This window comes from Bombina bombina, chromosome 6 (assembly GCF_027579735.1).
Source record: "Bombina bombina isolate aBomBom1 chromosome 6, aBomBom1.pri, whole genome shotgun sequence".
In the NCBI taxonomy this organism is placed as follows: domain Eukaryota; kingdom Metazoa; phylum Chordata; class Amphibia; order Anura; family Bombinatoridae; genus Bombina; species Bombina bombina.
The window spans coordinates 1,061,720,097-1,061,746,673 of NC_069504.1; the positions used below are offsets into that span (position 1 = coordinate 1,061,720,097).

General features: G+C 42.3%; 1 protein-coding gene across 1 annotated transcript in view; it reads left to right on the plus strand.

Moving 5' to 3' along the window:
* The window catches only part of LRP6 (LDL receptor related protein 6), a 473,927-nt gene that overhangs the window by 29,585 nt on the left and 417,765 nt on the right, over positions 1 to 26,577 (plus strand). The gene's annotated exons all lie outside the window — the stretch shown is intronic.

Sequence of the window (26,577 nt, forward strand, 5' to 3'; positions counted from 1 at the left end):
GAGTTGCCTTACAGGAAAAGGGGACATAACAGTATATAATGCAAACAATAAGGTTTAGAAGAAATTGCACTCCCAGCAGAAGTGGGACAGAGAGCTAACATGTTAATTTGCCATTTTTTATCTCAAAGCATTGGTCTCACTGTGTATATAGAGATATGGATGATTTTATGTAGATATAGAGAGATAAGCTGAGGTCTGTTCTCCCTGGAAGCTCAGCCCATTTGATTAGCTTGTGGTGGCAAATAGCAGAGTCAGCTATTTTATATACATTGTAAACGCAACAGTGGTTATAACAAGTCATTGTAAACTGAGCTCATTAAAGGGACAGGAAAGTCAAAATTACACTTAAAGTGAAGGTAATGTTAATACCCCTAGACTTCATAAATGCTTACAATATAATAAGTTTACTATGATCGCTAAACAAATTTTATCATTTGTTGTAAAAAATTAGAGTTTTATTCACTATGTTTGTTCCTACCGGTACAGGGCTAACTCCTCCCATCGTTTACTTCCTATGTTTCTGTTATTTGACGTATAGAGCGGTCCCACCTATCGGCCAGGATTTCAATAGGTTATTTAAAAAAACGTGACCTAGGGAGGAAATTTTTTTTTTAAAAACGGGCTGATTTATGTGATGGAAATTAAATATATGGTTTACGGCTATAACTTTGTTTAGACTCAAATTTATAAAAAAACATGAATGAAACTTATATTTTTTTTTGGAGAACAATATTACTGTGGATCGCAAACATGGTGAGTTTACCTTCACTTTAAAGTGAAGGTAAAGTTTGTTTTTCTGCAAGCAGTATTTAATCCAGCACCTTGTGAAATATAGTGTCGCTAACTTATTTACTGGGCAACATTACATATTTCTATAATAAATGTATTTTGTTCTTCCCTACCGTTCCGTTATAAACTCCTCATATTATCCATTTCCTTATTTATTAGTTTATGACGTATAGAGCGGTCCCACCTGCTCTATACGTGTCTTCAATGCTCGTTCTTGGGGAAGGAAACCCCTGCACTTGTGCAAAACATCATTGCCGATCGAAAATGCACATGCGTTAATGCCAGTTTCTCCTGTTAAGTGTGGTCAGTCCACGGGTCATCATTACTTCTGGGATATTAACTCCTCCCCAACAGGAAGTGCAAGAGGATTCACCCAGCAGAGCTGCTATATAGCTCCTCCCCTCTACGTCACACCCAGTCATTCTCTTGCACCCAACTAATAGATAGGATGTGTGAGAGGACTGTGGTGATTATACTTAGTTTTATACCTTCAATCAAAAGTTTGTTATTTTATAACAGCACCGGAGTGTGTTGTTCCTTCTCTGGTAGAATTTGAAGAAGAATCTACCTGAGTTTTTTGAATGATTTTAGCCGGCGTAGTTAAGATCATATTGCTGTTCTCGGCCATCTGAGGAGTGAGGTAAACTTCAGATCAGGGGACAGCGGGCAGGTTAATCTGCAAAGAGGTATGTAGCAGCATATTATTTTCTGACAATGGAATTGATGAGAAAATTCTGCCATACCGATATAATGTAAGCTCAGCCTTAAATGCAGTAGTAGCAACTGGTATCAGGCTGTCATGTATGTATATTTTACACTTCAGTATTCTGGGGAATGGCACTTCACTGGGATAATACTGTATGCATAAGACTTTAGCCTAATTTGCAGTGACTAGCAACAGGCTTTCTAATGACATTTCATTTATTTGATGTTAAACGTTTTGCTGGCATGTTAAATCGTTTAATTTTCTGAGGTACTGGGTGAAAAAATGTTTTGGGCACTGGTTTTTTCCACTTGGCAGTCGTTTTATTTAATTTATGACAGTTTACTGATCTCCCTCACTGTTGTGTGTGAGGGGGAGGGGCCTATTTTGGAGCTTTTGCTACGCATCAAAAAATTCAGTCAGAAGTCTCTTGTCTTCCCTGCATGATCCGGTTCGTCTCTACAGAGCTCAGGGGTCTTCAAAACTTATTTTGAGGGAGGTAATCACTCACAGCAGAGCTGTGAGATTGTAGCTGACTGTGATAAAAAACGTTTATTTCTGTACTTTTTTTCTGCTATCAGGGTTAGTTATCCATTGCTAATGGGGGCAATCCTTTGCTAAAATTGTGTTTTTACCGGAAAAGATTTGATGTTATAGTTTCTCAGTTTATTATTTCTCAACTGTCATAACTTTTTCTGTGCTTCTTAAAGGCACAGTACGTTTTCATATTATTTGTAAATTACTTTGAAAAGTATTTCCAAGTTGCTAGTTTATTTGCTAGTGTGTTAAACATGTCTGATTCAGAGGAATATCTCTGTGCTATATGTGCTAAAGCCAAAGTGGAGCCCAATAGAAATTTATGTACTAATTGCATTGATGCTACTTTAAATAAAAGTCAATCTGTACAAATTGAACATATTTCACCAAACAACGAGGGGAGAGTTATGCCGACTAACTCGCCTCACGTGTCAGTACCTGCATCTCCCGCTCGGGAGGTGCGTGATATTGTAGCGCCGAGTACATCAGGGTGGCCATTACAAATCACATTACAGGATATGGCTAATGTTATGACTGAAGTTTTAGCTAAATTACCAGAGCTAAGAGGTAAGCGTGATCACTCTGGGGTGAGAACAGAGTGCGCTGTTGATAATAGGGCCATGTCTGATACTGCGTCACAGTATGCTGAACATGAGGATGGAGAGCTTCAATCAGCAGGTGACGGTTCTGATCCCAATAGAATGGATTCAGACATTTCTAATTTTAAGTTTAAACTCGAAAACCTCCGTGTACTGTTAGGGGAGGTATTAGCAGCTCTAAATGATTGTAATACAGTTGCAATCCCAGAGAAATTATGTAGGCTGGATAGATACTATGCGGTACCGGCGAGTACTGACTTATTTCCTATACCTAAGAGGCTTACAGAGATAATTACTAAGGAGTGGGATAGGCCCGGTGTACCCTTTCCCCCCCTCCTGTGTTTAGAAAAATGTTTCCAATAGACGCCACCACACGGGACTTATGGCAGACGGTCCCTAAGGTGGAGGGAGCGGTTTCTACTCTGGCTAAGCGTACCACTATCCCGGTGGAGGATAGCTGTGCCTTTTCAGATCCAATGGATAAAAAATTAGAGGGTTACCTTAAGAAAATGTTTGTTCAACAAGGTTTTATATTGCAACCCCTTGCATGTATTGCGTCTGTCACGGCCGCGGACGCTTTTTGGTCCGAGTCCCTGGAAGAGACTCTTGACTCAATAACTATAGATTAGATTTCAAGCAAGCTTAAGACACTTAAGCTAGCTAATTCATTTATTTCGGATGCCGTAGTGCATTTAACTAAACTTACGGCTAAGAATTCCGGATTCGCCATTCAGGCACGCAGAGCACTGTGGCTAAAATCCTGGTCAGCTGACGTTACTTCTAAATCTAAATTACTTAACATACCTTTCAAAGGGCAGACCTTATTCGGGCCCGGGTTGAAAGAAATTATCGCTGACATTACAGGAGGTAAAGGCCATGCCCTGCCTCAAGACAGAGCCAAACCTAAGGCTAGACAGTCTAATTTTCGTTCCTTTCGTAATTTCAAAACAGGAGCAGCATCAACTTCCTCTGCACCAAAACAGGAAGGAGCTGTTGCTCGCTACAGACAAGGCTGGAGACCTAACCAGTCCTGGAACAAGGGCAAGCAGGCCAGGAAACCTGCTGCTGCCCCTAAGACAGCATGAATTGAGGGCCCCAGATCCGGGAACGGATCTAGTGGGGGGCAGACTTTCTCTCTTCGCCCAGGCTTGGGCAAGAGATGTCCAGGATCCCTGGGCGTTAGAGATCATATCTCAGGGATACCTTCTGGACTTCAAATCCTCTCCCCCAAAAGGGAAATTTCATCTGTCACGGTTGTCAACAAACCAAATAAAGAAAGAGGCGTTTCTACGCTGTGTACAAGATCTTTTACTAATGGGAGTGATCTATCCGGTTCCACGGTCGGAACAAGGACAAGGGTTTTACTCAAATCTGTTTGTGGTTCCCAAAAAAGAGGGAACTTTCAGGCCAATCTTGGATTTAAAGATCCTAAACAAATTCCTAAGAGTTCCATCGTTCAAAATGGAGACTATTCCTACAATCTTACCCATGATCCAAAAGGGTCAGTACATGACCACAGTGGATTTAAAGGATGCTTACCTTCACATACCGATTCACAAAGATCATTACCGGTATCTAAGGTTTGCCTTCCTAGACAGGCATTACCAGTTTGTAGCTCTTCCATTCGGATTGGCTACGGCTCCAAGAATCTTCACAAAGGTTCTGGGTGCTCTTCTGGCGGTACTAAGACCGCGAGGAATTTCGGTAGCTCCGTACCTAGACGACATTCTGATACAAGCTTCAAGTTTTCAAACTGCCAAGTCTCATACAGAGTTAGTACTGGCATTTCTAAGGTTGCATGGATGGAAGGTGAACGAAAAGAAGAGTTCTCTCTTTCCACTCACAAGAGTTCCCTTCTTGGGGACTCTTATAGATTCTGTAGAAATGAAGATTTACCTGACAGAAGACAGGTTAACAAAGCTTCAAAATGCATGCCGTGTCCTTCATTCCATTCAACACCCGTCAGTAGCTCAATGCATGGAGGTGATCGGATTAATGGTAGCGGCAATGGACATAGTACCCTTTGCACGCCTACATCTCAGACCGCTGCAATTGTGCATGCTAAGTCAGTGGAATGGGGATTACTCAGACTTGTCCCCTACTCTGAATCTGGATCAAGAGACCAGAAATTCTCTTCTATGGTGGCTTTCTCGGCCACATCTGTCCAGGGGGATGCCATTCAGCAGGCCAGACTGGACAATTGTAACAGACGCCAGCCTACTAGGTTGGGGCGCTGTCTGGAATTCTCTGAAGGCTCAGGGACAATGGAATCAGGAGGAGAGTCTCCTGCCAATAAACATTCTGGAATTGAGAGCAGTTCTCAATGCCCTTCTGGCTTGGCCCCAGTTAACAACTCGGGGGTTCATCAGGTTTCAGTCGGACAACATCACAACTGTAGCTTACATCAACCATCAGGGAGGGACAAGAAGCTCCCTAGCAATGATGGAAGTATCAAAGATAATTCGCTGGGCAGAGTCTCACTCTTGCCACCTGTCAGCAATCCACATCCCGGGAGTGGAGAACTGGGAGGCGGATTTCCTAAGTCGTCATACTTTTCATCCGGGGGAGTGGGAACTTCATCCGGAGGTCTTTGCCCAAATACTTCGACGTTGGGGCAAACCAGAGATAGATCTCATGGCGTCTCGACAGAACGCCAAGCTTCCTCGTTACGGATCTAGATCCAGGGATCCGGGAGCGGTTCTGATAGATGCTTTGACAGCACCTTGGACCTTCGGGATGGCTTATGTGTTTCCACCCTTTCCAATGCTTCCTCGATTGATTGCCAGAATCAAACAGGAGAGAGCATCAGTGATTCTAATAGCGCCTGCATGGCCACGCAGGACTTGGTATGCAGATCTAGTGGACATGTCATCCTGTCCACCTTGGTCTCTACCTCTGAAACAGGACCTTCTGATCCAGGGTCCCTTCAAACATCAAAATCTAATTTCTCTGAAGCTGACTGCTTGGAAATTGAACGCTTGATTTTATCAAAACGTGGTTTTTCTGAGTCAGTTATTGATACCTTAATACAGGCTAGGAAGCCTGTTACCAGAAAGATTTACCATAAAATATGGCGTAAATACTTATATTGGTGCGAATCCAAGAGTTACTCATGGAGTAAGGTTAGGATTCCTAGGATATTGTCTTTTCTACAAGAAGGTTTAGAAAAGGGTTTATCCGCTAGTTCCTTAAAGGGACAGATTTCAGCTCTGTCCATTCTTTTACACAAACGTCTGTCAGAAGTTCCGGACGTTCAAGCTTTTTGTCAGGCTTTAGCTAGGATCAAGCCTGTGTTTAAAACTGTTGCTCCACCATGGAGTTTGAACTTAGTTCTTAATGTTTTACAGGGTGTTCCGTTTGAACCCCTTCATTCCATTGATATCAAGCTGTTATCTTGGAAAGTTCTGTTTTTAATGGCTATTTCCTCGGCTCGAAGAGTCTCTGAGTTATCTGCCTTACATTGTGATTCTCCTTATCTGATTTTTCATTCAGACAAGGTAGTTCTGCGTACTAAACCTGGGTTCTTACCTAAGGTGGTCACTAACAGGAATATCAATCAAGAGATTGTTGTTCCATCTTTGTGTCCTAATCCTTCTTCCAAGAAGGAACGTCTTCTACACAATCTAGATGTAGTCCGTGCCCTGAAATTTTATCTACAGGCAACTAAGGATTTTCGACAAACGTCTTCCCTGTTTGTCGTTTATTCTGGTCAGAGGAGAGGTCAAAAAGCTTCGGCTACCTCTCTCTCTCCTTTTGGCTTCGTAGCATAATACGGTTAGCCTATGAGACTGCTGGACAGCAGCCTCCTGAAAGAATTACAGCACATTCTACTAGAGCTGTGGCTTCCACTTGGGCCTTTAAGAATGAGGCTTCTGTTGAACAGATTTGCAAGGCTGCAACTTGGTCTTCTCTTCATACTTTTTCCAAATTTTACAAATTTGACACTTTTGCTTCTTCGGAGGCTGTTTTTGGGAGAAAGGTTCTTCAGGCAGTGGTTCCTTCCGTATAAAGAGCCTGCCTGTCCCTCCCATCATCCGTGTACTTTAGCTTTGGTATTGGTATCCCAGAAGTAATGATGACCCGTGGACTGACCACACTTAACAGGAGAAAACAAAATTTATGCTTACCTGATAAATTCCTTTCTCCTGTAGTGTGGTCAGTCCACGGCCCGTCCTGTTTTTTATGGCAGGTCAAAAATTTTTAAATTATACTCCAGTCACCACTGCACCCTTTGGCTTCTCCTTTCTCGTTGGTTCTTGGTCGAATGACTGGGTGTGACGTAGAGGGGAGGAGCTATATAGCAGCTCTGCTGGGTGAATCCTCTTGCATTTCCTGTTGGGGAGGAGTTAATATCCCAGAAGTAATGATGACCCGTGGACTGACCACACTACAGGAGAAAGGAATTTATCAGGTAAGCATAAATTTTGTTTTTTGCTACGTAATGCTGTGTAAATAAGGAAATTTGCTGTAAGCATGCGTGAAACGAGGCCACGCTTTATTTTTTGGGGAGTGTGAAAAAGCTAACGCATGTGCAGAGCGTGTAAGATGGCGATGACATCAAATGACGGGCAGAAAGTCAATTGGCTGGTGTAAAAACATGACCAGCAGGATAAAATTTGTTTTTTTTATTACGGGTTGAATTTGACTGTTGAGATATAGAAAATAAAAACGGCGAAAACTCCTATTAACCATAAAATTGTAAATTTTGATAAATGAAAGTGACATTTATTTCTGCTGGAATAGAACGAAATTTACCTTCACTTTAAATGAATTTGATAAATCATGAAGTTTTAAACAACTTTCTAATTTACATCTATTATCAGTATTGCTTAGTTCTCTTGATATCCTTTTATTAAAGAGAAATCGTAGGTGAGTTCTGGAGTGTGCATGTGCCTTTAGCCATCTGGCAGCAGCGTTGGCAACTATATATAACAAGCTATAAACAGTGCTGCAAACACTACTGCTATAGACTGCATGACACATGCATGCTCCTCACTCCTATCAGCCTACCTAGACTCAACAAAGGATACCAAGAGAACAAAGCAAATTGGATAATAGAAGTAAATTGGAAAGTTGTTAAATATTGCTGTTAAAGGGACATACACATTTTTTCTTTGCATAAATGTTTTGTAGATGATCTATTTATATAGCCCATAAAGTTGTTTTTTTTTTTTTTTTTTTTTTTTTTTTTAAATGGATAGTTTTGCTTATTTTTAAATAACATTGCTCTGATTTCTTTTACAAGATATGACGAGTCCACGGATTTCATCCTTACTTATGGGATATCGCCGCCTGGTCAGCAAGAGGAGGCAAAGAGCACCACAGCAGAGCTGTATGTGTGTATATATACATCCTTTCAGATTAAAATAAGCACTATATTGCATGCACACATATCAAGGGCTGTGTTACGAAAGGGCTCTTATTGTGCTGAGACTGTGGTCTCTTCTTGGGAGAGTTCTGTTTTTAACGGCTGGGAAACGGACACCTTTCTTGTTCTGCTCTAACAAACAGTGTTTTTGATACAGTCAGTCCGGATAAATGTCTAGCTTTATTCGGTGGGGATTTACAGAGTTTGTGTTCTGGCATATTTGCTAACGTTATTCTGCCCAAATACAGGTTTAATGTTATATGGAGCGGTTACATGTTAAGTGACAAATGTAAAGACTCAATTTTTACTTTATTATTGCCCGGGAGTTTAAGCACCGCACGCCCACGATGGGCGGAGCCTTGGTGCATGGATCTTTCTGACGGTTCCATTTTTCTCAGTCCGAGAATTGCAGTTATTACGCCCACGATGGCACTAGAGTTTGCGCGCCTTTTCTAATGACAGTCCAGGTTAACGTTGTGACTAGCAATGCAGGGCGTTCACTATGTAGTGAACAAATGTGTGGTGGTTCTCTTGGCTGCGTTAATTCAGCAGAGACTTGTGTCTATTAAAGATTTGCTGTGCGTTGTCTGCTGTATGTGGTGAGACAGAACTGGGGCAGAGTGGTAAAGGAGTCAGACTTGTTAGCTCCCTTACGTTTGCCATCTAGGAGGACTGACTATAGCAGTTAATATTCTTATGTTAATGCACGTTTTGGTTTCCTATTTAAAGACACAGTACCACCCAATTTTTTTATTTACACTTCTAGTTGTATAAAAAGCTTTACACCATATGTTTAATTGCTAATTGTTAAGTTGCAAATGTGAGGTATTTTACACATTTAAAGAGACAGTAGAGTTTTTATGGCTTGATTTTGTTCAAGGTATTCTGGATGTTTATATGTTAATTCATCCATTACGTTCTTAAGGGACTAGCAAGACGCAAACCTGATGCATTTTAGCTGCTTAAAGTATGTTGCAGCTTTTGTGCTTAATGTGGAAGAAGTGCACACATAGCATAAAGTTATTTTGGCCCACATGCGGTGCTCTGCGGTTCCTTGCAATTTATTAAGAGCGTACACGAGATATGATTGCTTTAGGGTTTATTGCAATGTCTATTACTAGCAAGGTTCACATGCTACTTGGTTATTTTTGACACAGAAATGTGAATTTCATGTGACAGTAATTTCTTTTGTGTTAATTATCTTAAAACATTGCTTTTCCTTTTTTCTGAACTCCTTTTATGCACTCCTCTCTAAAAAAAAAAAAAAAAAAAAAAAAAAAAAAAAAAAAAATGGAAAACAGCCAGCTGTAGTAGCCTACGGGTTAGCGTAGCTGTTTTTTTTTAAAAATGTTTTTCCTTCTTTCGTTTTTCAGGGAGATGTATCAGATGCTATCAGGGATTATTGGCGGACGGTTCCTGAGGTGATAGGAGTTACTTCCATCTTGGCTAAATGAACTATTATCCGTTTTGGGGGTAGTTGTACCTTCAAGGACTCTAGAGAAATTTGAGGGTCTCCTTAAGAAGTTTTTATGTTTCTCGGTTGTCGTCGCAACTGGCGGCCTGCATTGTCAAGGTTACGACGGTGTATGGTGTCCCACAATGGTTTAGTGGTAAACTAGGCTTCCTTGAAAGCTGAAGGTCAAGAGTTCAATCCAGCTGTGGCTATATGCTCTCCATAATGCAAGTCCTACGAATATACTTCTTTGGAGAGATGCAGGACAGAATTAAAGCTCTTAAATTGGCTAATTCTTTTTTTTTTTTTTTGGATGCTTCTCTGCAGATTACCAAAGTGGCGACTAAGATTTCAGGATTTTCCTTCTTAGCGCGCAGACCCTTAGGGTTACAATCTTTGTCTGAGGACGTGTCATCTAAATCTAAGTTTTTTTTTTTTTTTTTTTTTTTTTTTTTACTATTTCTTACTTGGAAGGACCCTGTTTGGGCCTGACCTGTAGGAGATTATTTCTGGCAACACGGGAGGTAAGGGTCGTTCCCTCCCTCAGGATAACAAGATCCGATTAAAGGGGTTGAGAGTATTTTTTTTTTTTTGTGCCTTTTTCGAAATTTTAAAGGAGACCTTCCTTCCTCTCTTCTAAACAGGAAGGTGTCTATTCGCAAACCATACCCACCTGGAGACTTTGCCCTTCATGCTGACTTGCCCTTGTTCCAAGGTAGGCAGACTGTCTTTCTTCTCCCAGGCTGGGATATGGGATGTCTGGATCCCTGGGTTTTAGTGATAAGTATCTCAGGGATACAAGCTGAAATTCGGAAATTCTCCTCAGAGAGGAAAGTTTCCTCTTTCGCAATTGTTTTCATATCTGTTTGTAGTTTCCACAAAAGAGGGAATTTTCAGACCTATCTTAGCTCCTAAGAGCCTAAACAGGTTACTTGGAGTTCCATCTTTCAAGATGGAGTCTATTCGTACCTTTCTTACATTGATCCAGGGGGTCAATTTTTGTTTACCATGGATCTAAAGGATGCACATTTCTTCTGTTATGTGTGATCAGTCCACGGGTCATCATTACTTCTGGGATATAACTCCTCCCCAACAGGAAATGCAAGAGGATTCACCCAGCAGAGCTGCATATAGCTCCTCCCCTCTACGTCAGTCCCAGTCATTCTCTTGCACCCAACGACTAGATAGGATGTGTGAGAGGACTATGGTGATTATACTTAGTTTTTATGACTTCAATCAAAAGTTTGTTATTTTATAATAGCACCGGAGCGTGTTATTACTTCTCTGGCAGACTTTGAGGAAGAATCTACCAGAGTTTTTACTATGATTTTAACCGGAGTAGTTAAGATCATATTGCTGTTCTCGGCCATCTGAGGGAGGTAAAAGCTTCAGATCAGGGGACAGGGGCAGATGAATCTGCATTGAGGTATGTAGCAGTTTTTTATTTTCTGAATGGAATTGATGAGAAAATCCTGCTATACCGTTATAATGACATGTATGTATACACTTCAGTATTCTGGGAATGGTACTTCACCGGAACTACTCTGTTAAAGGTCACTAATCTTTTTAATAAGTATTATATCATGTTAAACGTTTTTGCTGGAATGTAGAATCGTTTACATTGCTGAGGTACTGAGTAAATAAATGTTTGGGCTTTATTTTCCACTTGGCAGTAGTTTGTTTTGAATTGTGACAGTTTCGTTTCTCTTCACTACTGTGTGTGAGAGGGAGGGGCCGTTTTTGGCGCTCTTTGCTACGCATCAACAATTTTTCCTGCATGATCCGGTTCATCTCTGACAGATCTCAGGGGTCTTCAAACTTCTTGAAGGGAGGTACATTCTCTCAGCAGAGCTGTGAGAATTTTTTATATTGACTGTGGATAAAGACGTTACTTAATAATTTTTATGTCAAATTAGTTATGTTATCTTACTAATGGGAACAAAACCTTTGCTAAAAGTTGTGTTGTTTTAAAGTTGATGCTATAACTGTTTCTCAGTTCATTATCTCAACTGTCATTTAATCGTTTAAGTACCTCTTTGAGGCACAGTACGTTTTTTGCTAAAAAAGATTATAACCAGGTTGCAAGTTATTGCTAGTGTGTTAAACATGTCTGACTCAGAAGATATCTGTGTCATTTGTTCCAATGCCAAGGTGGAGCCCAATAGAAATTTATGTACTAACTGTATTGATGCTACTTTAAATAAAAGTCAATCTGTACAATGTGAACAAATTTCACCAATCTGCGAGGGGAGAGTTATGCCGACTAACTCGCCTCACGCGGCAGTACCTGCATCTCCCGCCCGGGAGGTGCGTGATATTATGGCGCCTAGTACATCTGGGCGGCCATTACAGATAACATTACAAGATATGGCTACTGTTATGACTGAAGTTTTGTCTAAATTACCAGAACTAAGAGGCAAGCGTGATCACTCTGGGGTGAGAACAGAGTGCGCTGACAATACTAGGGCCATGTCTGATACTGCGTCACAGCTTGCAGAGCATGAGGACGGAGAGCTTCATTCTGTGGGTGACGGTTCTGATCCAAACAGATTGGATTCAGATATTTCAAATTTTAAATTTAAATTGGAGAACCTCCGTGTATTACTAGGGGAGGTCTTAGCAGCTCTCAATGATTGTAACACCGTTGCAATACCAGAGAAACTATGTAGGTTGGATAAATACTTTGCGGTACCGGCGAGTACTGACGTTTTTCCTATACCTAAGAGATTAACTGAAATTGTTACTAAGGAGTGGGATAGACCCGGTGTGCCGTTCTCACCCCCTCCAATATTTAGAAAGATGTTTCCAATAGACGCCACCACTCGGGACTTATGGCAAACGGTCCCTAAGGTGGAGGGAGCAGTTTCTACTCTAGCTAAGCGTACCACTATCCCGGTGGAGGATAGCTGTGCCTTTTCAGATCCAATGGATAAAAAATTAGAGGGTTACCTTAAGAAAATGTTTGTTCAACAAGGTTTTATTTTGCAACCCCTTGCATGTATCGCGCCGATTACGGCTGCGGCAGCATTTTGGATTGAGTCTCTGGAAGAGAACCTTAGTTCATCTACGCTAGACGACATTATGGACAGGCTTAGAGTCCTTAAACTAGCTAATTCATTCATTTCGGAGGCCGTAGTACATTTAACCAAACTTACGGCTAAGAACTCAGGATTCGCCATACAGGCACGTAGGGCACTGTGGCTAAAATCCTGGTCAGCTGATGTTACTTCTAAGTCCAAATTACTTAATATACCTTTCAAGGGGCAGTCCTTATTTGGGCCCGGTTTGAAAGAAATTATCGCTGACATTACAGGAGGTAAGGGCCACGCCCTACCTCAAGACAAAGCCAAAGCTAAGGCTAGACAGTCTAATTTTCGTCCCTTTCGGAATTTCAAAACAGGAGCAGCATCAACCTCCACTGCACCAAAACAGGAAGGAGCTGTTGCTCGTTACAGGCAAGGCTGGAAGCCCAACCAGTCCTGGAACAAGGGCAAACAGGCCAGGAAACCTGCTGCTGCCCCAAAGACAGCATGAACCGAGAGCCCCCGATCCGGGACCGGATCTAGTGGGGGGCAGACTTTCTCTCTTCGCCCAGGCCTGGGCAAGAGATGTTCAGGATCCCTGGGCGCTAGAGATCATATCTCAGGGATACCTTCTAGACTTCAAATTATCTCCCCCAAGAGGGAGATTTCATCTGTCAAGATTGTCAACAAACCAGATAAAGAAAGAAGCGTTTCTACGCTGTGTACAAGATCTGTTATTAATGGGAGTGATCCATCCGGTTCCGCGGTCGGAACAAGGACAAGGGTTCTACTCAAACCTGTTTGTGGTTCCCAAAAAAGAGGGAATTTTCAGACCAATCTTAGATTTAAAGATTCTAAACAAATTCCTAAGAGTTCCATCGTTCAAAATGGAAACTATTCGGACAATCTTGCCCATGATCCAAAAGGGTCAGTACATGACCACAGTGGATTTAAAAGATGCTTACCTTCACATACCGATCCACAAAGATCATCACCGGTATCTACGGTTTGCCTTCCTAGACAGGCACTACCAGTTTGTAGCTCTTCCATTCGGATTGGCTACGGCCCCAAGAATTTTCACAAAGATTCTAGGTGCCCTCCTGGCGGTACTAAGACCGCGAGGGATTTCGGTAGCTCCGTACCTAGACGACATTCTAATACAAGCTTCAAGCTTTCAAACTGCCAAGTCTCATACAGAGTTAGTTCTGGCATTTCTAAGGTCGCATGGATGGAAAGTGAACGAAAAGAAGAGTTCTCTTTTTCCTCTCACAAGAGTTCCATTCTTGGGGACTCTTATAGATTCTGTAGAAATGAAGATTTACCTGACAGAGGACAGGTTAACAAAGCTTCAAGATGCATGCCGTGTCCTTCATTCCATTCAACACCCGTCAGTAGCTCAATGCATGGAGGTGATCGGCTTAATGGTAGCGGCAATGGACATAGTACCTTTTGCACGCCTACACCTCAGACCGCTGCAATTATGCATGCTAAGTCAGTGGAATGGGGATTACTCAGATTTGTCCCCTACTCTGAATCTGAATCAAGAGACCAGAAATTCTCTTCTATGGTGGCTTCATCGGCCACACCTGTCCAGGGGGATGCCATTCAACAGGCCAGACTGGACAATTGTAACAACAGACGCCAGCCTACTAGGTTGGGGCGCTGTCTGGAATTCTCTGAAGGCTCAGGGATTATGGAATCAGGAGGAGAGTCTCCTTCCAATAAACATTCTGGAATTGAGAGCAGTTCTCAATGCCCTTCTGGCTTGGCCCCAATTAACAACTCGGGGGTTCATCAGGTTTCAGTCGGACAATATCACGACTGTAGCTTACATCAACCATCAGGGAGGGACAAAAAGCTCCCTAGCAATGATGGAAGTATCAAAGATAATTCGATGGGCAGAGTCTCACTCTTGCCACCTGTCAGCAATCCACATCCCGGGAGTGGAGAACTGGGAGGCGGATTTCTTGAGTCGCCAGACTTTTCATCCGGGGGAGTGGGAACTTCATCCGGAGGTCTTTGCCCAAATACTTCGACGTTGGGGCAAACCACAGATAGATCTCATGGCGTCTCGCCAGAACGCCAAGCTTCCTCACTACGGGTCCAGATCCAGGGATCCGGGAGCGGTTCTGATAGATGCTTTGACAGCACCTTGGAACTTCGGGATGGCTTATGTGTTTCCACCCTTCCCGCTGCTTCCTCGATTGATTGCCAAAATCAAACAGGAGAGAGCATCAGTGATTCTAATAGCACCTGCATGGCCACGCAGGACTTGGTATGCAGATCTAGTGGACATGTCATCCTGTCCGCCTTGGTCTCTACCTCTAAGACAGGACCTTCTGATACAGGGTCCGTTCAAACATCAAAATCTAACTTCTCTGAAGCTGACTGCTTGGAAATTGAACGCTTGATTTTATCAAAACGTGGTTTTTCTGAGTCGGTTATTGATACCCTGATACAGGCTAGGAAGCCTGTTACCAGAAAGATTTACCATAAAATATGGCGTAAATACCTATACTGGTGTGAATCCAAACGTTACTCCTGGAGTAAGGTTAGGATCTCTAGGATCTTGTCCTTTCTACAAGAAGGCTTAGAAAAGGGTTTATCGGCTAGTTCATTAAAGGGACAGATTTCAGCTCTGTCCATCTTGTTACACAGGCGTCTGTCAGAAAATCCAGACGTCCAGGCCTTTTGTCAGGCTTTAGCTAGGATCAAGCCTGTGTTTAAAGCCGTTGCTCCACCATGGAGTTTAAACTTAGTTCTTAACGTTTTACAGGGTGTTCCGTTTGAACCCCTTCATTCCATTGATATGAAATTGTTATCTTGGAAAGTTCTGTTTTTAATGGCTATTTCCTCGGCTCGAAGAGTCTCTGAGTTATCAGCATTACATTGTGATTCTCCTTATCTGATTTTTCACTCAGACAAGGTAGTTCTGCGTACTAAACCTGGGTTCTTACCTAAGGTAGTTACTAACAGGAATATCAATCAAGAGATTGTTGTTCCATCCTTGTGTCCAAATCCTTCTTCAAAGAAGGAACGTCTTCTACACAATCTGGATGTAGTTCGTGCCCTCAAGTTCTACTTGCAGGCAACTAAAGATTTTCGTCAAACTTCTTCCCTGTTTGTCGTTTATTCTGGACAGAGGAGAGGTCAAAGAGCTTCTGCTACCTCTCTCTCTTTTTGGCTTCGTAGCATAATACGGTTAGCCTATGAGACTGCTGGACAGCAGCCTCCTGAAAGAATTACAGCCCACTCCACTAGAGCTGTGGCTTCCACTTGGGCCTTTAAGAATGAGGCCTCTGTTGAACAGATTTGCAAGGCTGCAACTTGGTCTTCGCTTCATACTTTTTCCAAATTTTACAAATTTGATACTTTTGCTTCTTCGGAGGCTATTTTTGGGAGAAAGGTTCTTCAGGCAGTGGTTCCTTCTGTATAATGAGCCTGCCTATCCCTCCCGTCATCCGTGTACTTTTGCTTTGGTATTGGTATCCCAGAAGTAATGATGACCCGTGGACTGATCACACATAACAGAAGAAAACATAATTTATGCTTACCTGATAAATTCCTTTCTTCTGTTGTGTGATCAGTCCACGGCCCGCCCTGTTTTTAAGGCAGGTAAATATTTTTTTTTTTTAAAATTATACTCCAGTCACCACTTCACCCTTGGTTACTCCTTTCTCGTTGATTCTTGGTCGAATGACTGGGACTGACGTAGAGGGGAGGAGCTATATGCAGCTCTGCTGGGTGAATCCTCTTGCATTTCCTGTTGGGGAGGAGTTATATCCCAGAAGTAATGATGACCCGTGGACTGATCACACAACAGAAGAAAGGAATTTATCAGGTAAGCATAAATTATGTTTTTCATGTACTTATCCTCAGACGTACATTTTCAGTTCGTGAATCTTATTTTCGGTCACAACTCTCAAATTTTTTAAATGGTTCTGGGGTTTCTGCTGGCGGTTCTAGGCCGCGGGACATTTCAGTAGCGCCCTATCTAGCCGATATTTTGATCCAGGCATCGGTTTACCAACTGACAAGGTCTCATACCGACATTGTTCCGTTTTTTTTCTCACGGGTGTAGGTGACTATAGTAAAGAGTTTGTAGTTCCACAGAACAGGGTTCCTTTATTTATGAACTCTAATTGATTCTCAATCCATAGAGATCTTTTTGACTAACGTCAGGGAGTTAAAGGTTCAGAATACATGCCGAACCCTTCAGTCCAATCCTCGGCCGTCAGTGGCCCAGTGCGAAATGGAGTGCTCTGAATTAGTATAATGTTTAGAGCAACAACTTAAGACTTTGACAACTCAAGTTTGATTCCCATTACAGGGAAATACATTTGAGGCAATTGGGTTGATGGTAGCGGCAATGGCTATCATTCCGTTTGTTCGTTTTCATCTCAGACCTCTACAACTGAGCATGCTAAGATGATGGAATGGAGATTATGCAAATTTGTCTCCTCAAATAGATCAGCAGGCAAGGGACTTTTTCCTATGGTGGTTGCTGCCGGATCATCTGTCACAGGGGATGTGCTTCCGCAGACCCTCCTGGGTGATAGTGGCAACGGACGCCAGCCTGATAGGATGAGGTGTAGTCTGGAACTCCCTGAAGGCTCATGGTGTGTGGACTCGGTTGGAGTCTCTACTTCCCATCTATATTCTGGAGTTGAGAGCAATATTCAATGCGCATCAGGCTTGGCCTCAGTTGGCTTCAGCCAAATTCATCAGATTCCAGTCTGACAACGTCACGACTGTAGCTTACATCAATCATCAAGGAGGAACAAGGAGTTCCTTAGCGATGACAGAAGTAGACAAGTTAATTCAGTGGGCGGAGGTTCACTCTTGTTGTCTGTCAGTAATCTACATCCCAGGAGTGGACAACTGGGAAGCGTGTGTGTTTTTTTTTTTTGTTTGTTTTAGCAGACAGACGTTTCATCCGGGGGAATAGGAACTCCATCCAGAGGTCTTTGCCACCCTGATTCTCAGATGGGACAGACCGGAGCTGGATCTTATGGAATCTCGTCAGAATGCCAAGCTCCGAGATACGGATCCACGTCCAGGGATCCTCAGGCCGAACTGATAGGTGCCTTGGTCGTTCAACCTAGCTTATGTGTTTCCGCCATTTGCTCTCCTTCCCCGGGTGATTGCTTGAGTAGGAGAAGGCTTCGGTGATTCTTATCGCTCCGGCGTGGCCTCGCAAGACTTGGTATGCCGATCTGGTGGACATGTCCTCTCTGCCGCCGTGGAAGCTTCCATTGAGGCAGGACCTTCTCATTCAGGGACCCTTCCATTATCTGAATCTAATTTCTCTACAGCTGACTGCTTGGAGATTGAACGCTTTATTTTATCTAAGCGAGGGTTCTCTGATTCGGTCATTGATACCTTGATCCAGGCACGTAAGCCTGTTACTAGAAAGATTAAACCATAGATATGGCGTAAATATCTTTATTGGTGCGAATCCAAGGGCTACTCATGGAGTAGGATTTTATCTTTTCTCCAAGAATTTGGAGAAAGGGTTATCAGCAAGTTCCTTAAAGGAACAGATTTCTGCTTTTTCTATTTTGCTACACAAGTGTCTGGCAGATATTCCAGATGTTCAATCCTTTTGCCAGGCTGCAACTAGAATCAGGCCTGTGTTTAGACCTATTACTCCTCCTTGGAGTTTGTTTTTAGTTCTTAAGGTTCTTCAAGGGGTTCCGTTTCAACCTATGCATTCCATAGATATTAAATTGTTATCTGGGAAAGTTTTATTTTTGGTTGCTATTTCTTCTGCTCGCAGAGTTTGAGCTTTCAGCATTACAATGTGATTCTCCTTACCTTATTTTTCATTCTGATAAGGTAGTGTTACGTACCAAACCTGGTTTTCTTCCTAAGGTTGTTTCCAACATAAATATTAATCAGGAAATTATTGTTCCTTCATTGTGTCCTCATTCTTCTAAGAAGGAGCTTCTGTTACATAACTTGGACGTGGTCCGTGCTCTGAAGTTTTACTTGTAGACGACTAAAGAATTTCGTCATATGAGATTGCTGGACAGCAGCCTCCTGAAAGAATTACGGCTCATTCTACTAGGGCTGTGGCTTCCTCATGGGCATTTACAAACAATGCTTCTGTGGAACGGATTTGCAAGGCTGTAACTTGGTCGTCTCTTCACACTTTTTCCAAATTTTCCAAATTTGACACACTTGCCTTGCCCGAGGCTGTTTTTGGGAGATATGTTCTTCAAGCAGTGGTGCCTTCCGTTTAGGTTCCTGTCTTGTCCCTCCCTTTCATCCGTGTCCTATAGCTCTTTGGTATTGTATCCCATAAGTAAGGATGAAATCCATGGACTCGTCATATCTTGTAAAAGAAAAGGAAATTTATGTTTACCTTATAAATTTGTTTTTTACGATATGACGAGTCCACGGCCCACCCTGTCAATTTTTAAGACAGGTCTTTGTTTTTGTTAAACTTCAGTCACCTCTGCACCTTGGCTTTTCCTTTCTCTTCCTAACTTCGGTCGGATGACTGAAGTGGGAGGGAAGGGAGGAGCTATTATACAGCTCTGCTGTGGTTCTCTTTGCCGCCTCCTGCTGACCAGGAGGCGATATCCCGTAAGTAAGGATGAAATCTGTGGACTTGTCATATCGTAAAAGAAACTTATCAGGTAAGCATAAATTTCCTTTTTCAGACTCCTAACCAAGCCCCAAAGTTTTATGTGAATACCGTCAGCTACCTTCTCCAGCTTGCTCCTGTTTGTGTAAAGGGTCTTTTCATATGCAAAAGGGGGAGGGGGGGTGTCTTATTTCCCACTTGAAGTGGGCTTTCCAGCTACTTTTTCAACAGAGCTAAAATGAGAGCTTCTAAGTAAGTTTTTAAACCGTTTTTATACTGGATTTTTATATCCGTATCTGTGCATCTTATTCTTTAATAGTGTCTATTACATGCAGTTATATGAAAATGAGTGTATACTGTCCCTTTAACCTTGTCCATCTCAGTGTCAGTTGGTTAGCAATGTCTGTAGGGCAAATCCAGTCTTATCACAACCTTCCTGAACCGTTCTCTCCAGCTCCAAGTGCTGACTGAGATGTGGCAGCACATTGGGATGACCTGGGCACATACATGCTCCTTGTGAGTAAATTGTGTAATACCCCAGCTTTGGCATTCCTGACATTGATGTTTTCAGTAAAGATTGCTTGGAATTTTCTTGTGGAGTCCTCTCACCCCCACCTCATTCCTTACTCTTCAGCTTCTAGGACTGAGAGAGGCAGCACAGCATATACTGTATATGTATTCTCCCAGTGAGCTTCAATGTGTTCTGCATTTATTTATAAAATGAGAATAGATGTGTATGCTACAGAACAGATTGATAGAAAATGATTTGCTTCTAACACCTCTTATGCATTTACAAATTTAAACAGAATCATGGTAGTTTATTACACTGTGTATTACTTTATAACCACTACTTCTTGCCAAAACGTGAAAAATCCAGTTAAAGTAAACCCTTTCTGTGCCGCTGAGTTTTGGGAGTAGGCAGCGTCACAGAAAGTGTAAGTTTTTAGTACCGCATTTTTATTCTTATTAAAACCTAGCATTTAACTTTTTTTATGCTTGTAACAACCATAACTTTGTAACATTTCTTTTCTGCTTATTCCTTGTGCTAGTGTTCTGAGTTTAACAGTTTTTTGCTAATAACTTGGACTTCTGTCAATTTTCCAATTGTCTGCTCAATTTGTCAAGTGCCTGTTTCTGATTTAAATCTTTGGCAATGTTGCTTTAGTAAGGGGCTTTTTTGATTTTATGCTCTTGAGTATGGTGAGGATAGTTTTGACTTGCCGGTTTACCGATTTTTTTTTTTTTTTAGAAGCTAAATATGTTTCTAAATTGTTTGACAGTAGGGAGAAACGGTAATGTAACAAAATATGAAATGTTCTATACATATTTTAAAAATAGTTTAGATGTTTTAAGTAGCCATCTTCCTTGTTATGTAAGATTAAAGTTAGTTTATAATCAACTTGGAAATGTTTCCCCTGCCTCTCAGTTTATCGGTTTGTTGAGCTCTGGTTTTAAAAATGCACGCCTTGAAATTTCTACTTTTCTACAAATCCCAGACAAGCTAGAAATTAGACTTTTTCTTCTCCTTAAAGAGACATTAAACTTTTAAGGTTGTAAAATAAAATGTTAGTTACCAATAATGAAAGGGTGGGGGTCTGTTTCTCAGATACACTGGTGTTTAACCCTCTCATGCTGCTTTCTGTTCACATGAACACAATTTTTCACATGTTGATCAGTAAATAGGATGTTTTTCAAGTCTTGCACATTTACATTTCTCTCTTCATCTATGCCACTCTCTAAGAGGCCAGGTTTTCAGGATTACCTTGGATGAGAGCAGGTAAAATGAACCATGCTTACTAATCATCTGATTTATTTAATCTGTTCTCTAGTTCAGGTATTGTACTGATCCTGAGCAGACATGATTAGGTTATTGGCATGTTCATGTGAGTGCTGCTGATTGTCTCATCTGTCGTGTCTGCTTGGTTGTTGCATATACTTCCTCAGATTATATAGTAAAATGTACATTACAATTAGGTAAAATCAGCATAATTATAAAACTATAAGAATGTAGTTCATCCTAACATGAGTATTACACATGATTACATTCTTTACATATAGGGTAAGTTATTACCATATGGACAGTCCAGAATACACTGTAGTTTGACCTTGTTTATAAATACCGATTTTGCTCTTATCTACATACAGGTGGCCCTCGTTTTACAACGGTTCAATTTACACCGTTTCAGAATAACAACCTTTTCTTCTGTTATGTGTGATCAGTCCACGGGTCATCATTACTTCTGGGATATAACTCCTCCCCAACAGGAAATGCAAGAGGATTCACCCAGCAGAGCTGCATATAGCTCCTCCCCTCTACGTCAGTCCCAGTCATTCTCTTGCACCCAACGACTAGATAGGATGTGTGAGAGGACTATGGTGATTATACTTAGTTTTTATGACTTCAATCAAAAGTTTGTTATTTTACAATAGCACCGGAGCGTGTTATTACTTCTCTGGCAGAGTTTGAGGAAGAATCTGCCAGAGTTTTTTACTATGATTTTAACCGGAGTAGTTAAGATCATATTGCTGTTCTCGGCCATCTGAGGGAGGTAAAAGCTTCAGATCAGGGGACAGCGGGCAGATGAATCTGCATTGAGGTATGTAGCAGTTTTTATTTTCTGAATGGAATTGATGAGAAAATCCTGCCATACCGTTATAATGACATGTATGTATACACTTCAGTATTCTGGGGATGGTATTTCACCGGAACTACTCTGTTAAAAGTCACTAATCCTTTTAATAAGTATTTATCATGTTAAACGTTTTTGCTGGAATGTAGAATCGTTTACATTGCTGAGGTACTGAGTGAATAAATATTTGGGCATTATTTTCCACTTGGCAGTTGTTTGCTTTTAATTGTGACAGTTTCGTTTCTCTTCACTGCTGTGTGTGAGGGGGAGGGGCCGTTTTTGGCGCTCTTTGCTACGCATCAAAAAATTCCAGTCAGTTACTCTTATATTTCCTGCATGATCCGGTTCATCTCTGACAGATCTCAGGGGTCTTCAAACTTCTTTGGAGGGAGGTAGATTCTCTCAGCAGAGCTGTGAGAATTTTATATTGACTGTGAATAAAAACGTTGCTCTGTAATTTTTATGTCAAATTTAATTATTGTTATTTTACTAATGGGAACAAACCTTTGCTAAAAGTTGTGTTGTTTTAAAGTTTGATGCTATAACTGTTTTTCAGTTCATTATTTCAACTGTCATTTAATCGTTTAGTACCTCTTTGAGGCACAGTACGTTTTTGCTAAAAAAGATTATAACCAAGTTGCAAGTTTATTGCTAGTGTGTTAAACATGTCTGACTCAGAGGAAGATATCTGTGTCATTTGTTCCAATGCCAAGGTGGAGCCCAATAGAAATTTATGTACTAACTGTATTGATGCTACTTTAAATAAAAGTCAATCTGTACAATGTGAACAAATTTCACCAAACAGCGAGGGGAGAGTTATGCCGACTAACTCGCCTCACGCGGCAGTACCTGCATCTCCCGCCCGGGAGGTGCGTGATATTATGGCGCCTAGTACATCTGGGCGGCCATTACAGATAACATTACAAGATATGGCTACTGTTATGACTGAAGTTTTGTCTAAATTACCAGAACTAAGAGGCAAGCGTGATCACTCTGGGGTGAGAACAGAGTGCGCTGACAATACTAGGGCCATGTCTGATACTGCGTCACAGCTTGCAGAGCATGAGGACGGAGAGCTTCATTCTGTGGGTGACGGTTCTGATCCAAACAGATTGGATTCAGATATTTCAAATTTTAAATTTAAATTGGAGAACCTCCGTGTATTACTAGGGGAGGTCTTAGCAGCTCTCAATGATTGTAACACCGTTGCAATACCAGAGAAACTGTGTAGGTTGGATAAATACTTTGCGGTACCGGCGAGTACTGACGTTTTTCCTATACCTAAGAGACTAACTGAAATTGTTACTAAGGAGTGGGATAGACCCGGTGTGCCGTTCTCACCCCCTCCAATATTTAGAAAGATGTTTCCAATAGACGCCACCACTCGGGACTTATGGCAAACGGTCCCTAAGGTGGAGGGAGCAGTTTCTACTTTAGCTAAGCGTACCACTATCCCGGTGGAGGATAGCTGTGCTTTTTCAGATCCAATGGATAAAAAATTAGAGGGTTACCTTAAGAAAATGTTTGTTCAACAAGGTTTTATATTGCAACCCCTTGCATGTATCGCGCCGATTACGGCTGCGGCAGCATTTTGGATTGAGTCTCTGGAAGAGAACCTTAGTTCATCTACGCTAGACGACATTACGGACAGGCTTAGAGTCCTTAAACTAGCTAATTCATTCATTTCGGAGGCCGTAGTACATTTAACCAAGCTTACGGCTAAGAACTCAGGATTCGCCATACAGGCACGTAGGGCGCTGTGGCTAAAATCCTGGTCAGCTGATGTTACTTCTAAGTCCAAATTACTTAATATACCTTTCAAGGGGCAGTCTTTATTTGGGCCCGGTTTGAAAGAAATTATCGCTGACATTACAGGAGGTAAGGGCCACGCCCTACCTCAAGACAAAGCCAAAGCTAAGGCTAGACAGTCTAATTTTCGTCCCTTTCGGAATTTCAAAACAGGAGCAGCATCAACCTCCACTGCACCAAAACAGGAAGGAGCTGTTGCTCGTTACAGGCAAGGCTGGAAGCCTAACCAGTCCTGGAACAAGAGCAAGCAGGCCAGGAAACCTGCTGCTGCCCCAAAGACAGCATGAACCGAAAGCCCCCGATCCGGGACCGGATCTAGTGGGGGGGCAGACTTTCTCTCTTCGCCCAGGCCTGGGCAAGAGATGTTCAGGATCCCTGGGCACTAGAGATCATATCTCAGGGATACCTTCTAGACTTCAAATTATCTCCCCCAAGAGGGAGATTTCATCTGTCAAGGTTGTCAACAAACCAGATAAAGAAAGAAGCGTTTCTACGCTGTGTACAAGATCTGTTATTAATGGGTGTGATCCATCCGGTTCCGCGGTCGGAACAAGGACAAGGGTTCTACTCAAACCTGTTTGTGGTTCCCAAAAAAGAGGGAACTTTCAGGCCAATCTTAGATTTAAAGATTCTAAACAAATTCCTAAGAGTTCCATCGTTCAAAATGGAAACTATTCGGACAATCTTACCCATGATCCAAAAGGGTCAGTACATGACCACAGTGGATTTAAAAGATGCTTACCTTCACATACCGATCCACAAAGATCATCACCGGTATCTAAGGTTTGCCTTCTTAGACAGGCACTACCAGTTTGTAGCTCTTCCATTCGGATTGGCTACGGCTCCAAGAATCTTCACAAAGGTTCTGGGTGCCCTTCTGGCGGTACTAAGACCGCGAGGGATTTCGGTAGCTCCGTACCTAGACGACATTCTAATACAAGCTTCAAGCTTTCAAACTGCCAAGTCTCATACAGAGCTAGTTCTGGCATTTCTAAGGTCGCATGGATGGAAAGTGAACGAAAAGAAGAGTTCTCTTTTTCCTCTCACAAGAGTTCCATTCTTGGGGACTCTTATAGATTCTGTAGAAATGAAGATTTACCTGACAGAAGACAGGTTAACAAAGCTTCAAAATGCATGCCGTGTCCTTCATTCCATTCAACACCCGTCAGTAGCTCAATGCATGGAGGTGATCGGCTTAATGGTAGCGGCAATGGACATAGTACCTTTTGCACGCCTACACCTCAGACCGCTGCAATTGTGCATGCTAAGTCAGTGGAATGGGGATTACTCAGATTTGTCCCCTACTCTGAATCTGAATCAAGAGACCAGAAATTCTCTTCTATGGTGGCTTTATCGGCCACACCTGTCCAGGGGGATGCCATTCAGCAGGCCAGACTGGACAATTGTAACAACAGACGCCAGCCTACTAGGTTGGGGCGCTGTCTGGAATTCTCTGAAGGCTCAGGGACTATGGAATCAGGAGGAGAGTCTCCTTCCAATAAACATTCTGGAATTGAGAGCAGTTCTCAATGCCCTTCTGGCTTGGCCCCAATTAACAACTCGGGGGTTCATCAGGTTTCAGTCGGACAACATCACGACTGTAGCTTACATCAACCATCAGGGAGGGACAAGAAGCTCCCTAGCAATGATGGAAGTATCAAGGATAATTCGCTGGGCAGAGTCTCACTCTTGCCACCTGTCAGCAATCCACATCCCGGGAGTGGAGAACTGGGAGGCGGATTTCTTGAGTCGCCAGACTTTTCATCCGGGGGAGTGGGAACTTCATCCGGAGGTCTTTGCCCAAATACTTCGACGTTGGGGCAAACCAGAGATAGATCTCATGGCGTCTCGCCAGAACGCCAAACTTCCTCGCTACGGGTCCAGATCCAGGGATCCGGGAGCGGTTCTGATAGATGCTTTGACAGCACCTTGGAACTTCGGGATGGCTTATGTGTTTCCACCCTTCCCGCTGCTTCCTCGATTGATTGCCAAAATCAAACAGGAGAGAGCATCAGTGATTCTAATAGCGCCTGCATGGCCACGCAGGACTTGGTATGCAGATCTAGTGGACATGTCATCCTGTCCGCCTTGGTCTCTACCTCTAAGACAGGACCTTCTGATACAGGGTCCATTCAAACATCAAAATCTAACTTCTCTGAAGCTGACTGCTTGGAAATTGAACGCTTGATTTTATCAAAACGTGGTTTTTCTGAGTCGGTTATTGATACCCTGATACAGGCTAGGAAGCCTGTTACCAGAAGGATTTACCATAAAATATGGCGTAAATACCTATACTGGTGCGAATCCAAAGGTTACTCCTGGAGTAAGGTTAGGATCGCTAGGATATTGTCTTTTCTACAAGAAGGTTTAGAAAAGGGTTTATCAGCTAGTTCATTAAAGGGACAGATTTCAGCTCTGTCCATCTTGTTACACAGGCGTCTGTCAGAAAATCCAGACGTCCAGGCCTTTTGTCAGGCTTTAGCTAGGATCAAGCCTGTGTTTAAAGCTGTTGCTCCGCCATGGAGGTTAAACTTAGTTCTTAACGTTTTACAGGGTGTTCCGTTTGAACCCCTTCATTCCATTGATATAAAATTGTTATCTTGGAAAGTTCTGTTTTTAATGGCTATTTCCTCGGCTCGAAGAGTCTCTGAGTTATCAGCCTTACATTGTGATTCTCCTTATCTGATTTTTCACTCAGACAAGGTAGTTCTGCGTACTAAACCTGGGTTCTTACCTAAGGTAGTCACTAACAGGAACATCAATCAAGAGATTGTTGTTCCATCCTTGTGCCCGAATCCTTCTTCAAAGAAGGAACGTCTTCTACACAATCTGGATGTAGTTCGTGCCCTCAAGTTCTACTTGCAGGCAACTAAAGATTTTCGCCAAACTTCTTCCCTGTTTGTCGTTTATTCTGGACAGAGGAGAGGTCAAAAAGCTTCTGCTACCTCTCTCTCTTTTTGGCTTCGTAGCATAATACGTTTAGCCTATGAGACTGCTGGACAGCAGCCTCCTGAAAGAATTACAGCTCACTCCACTAGAGCTGTGGCTTCCACTTGGGCCTTTAAGAATGAGGC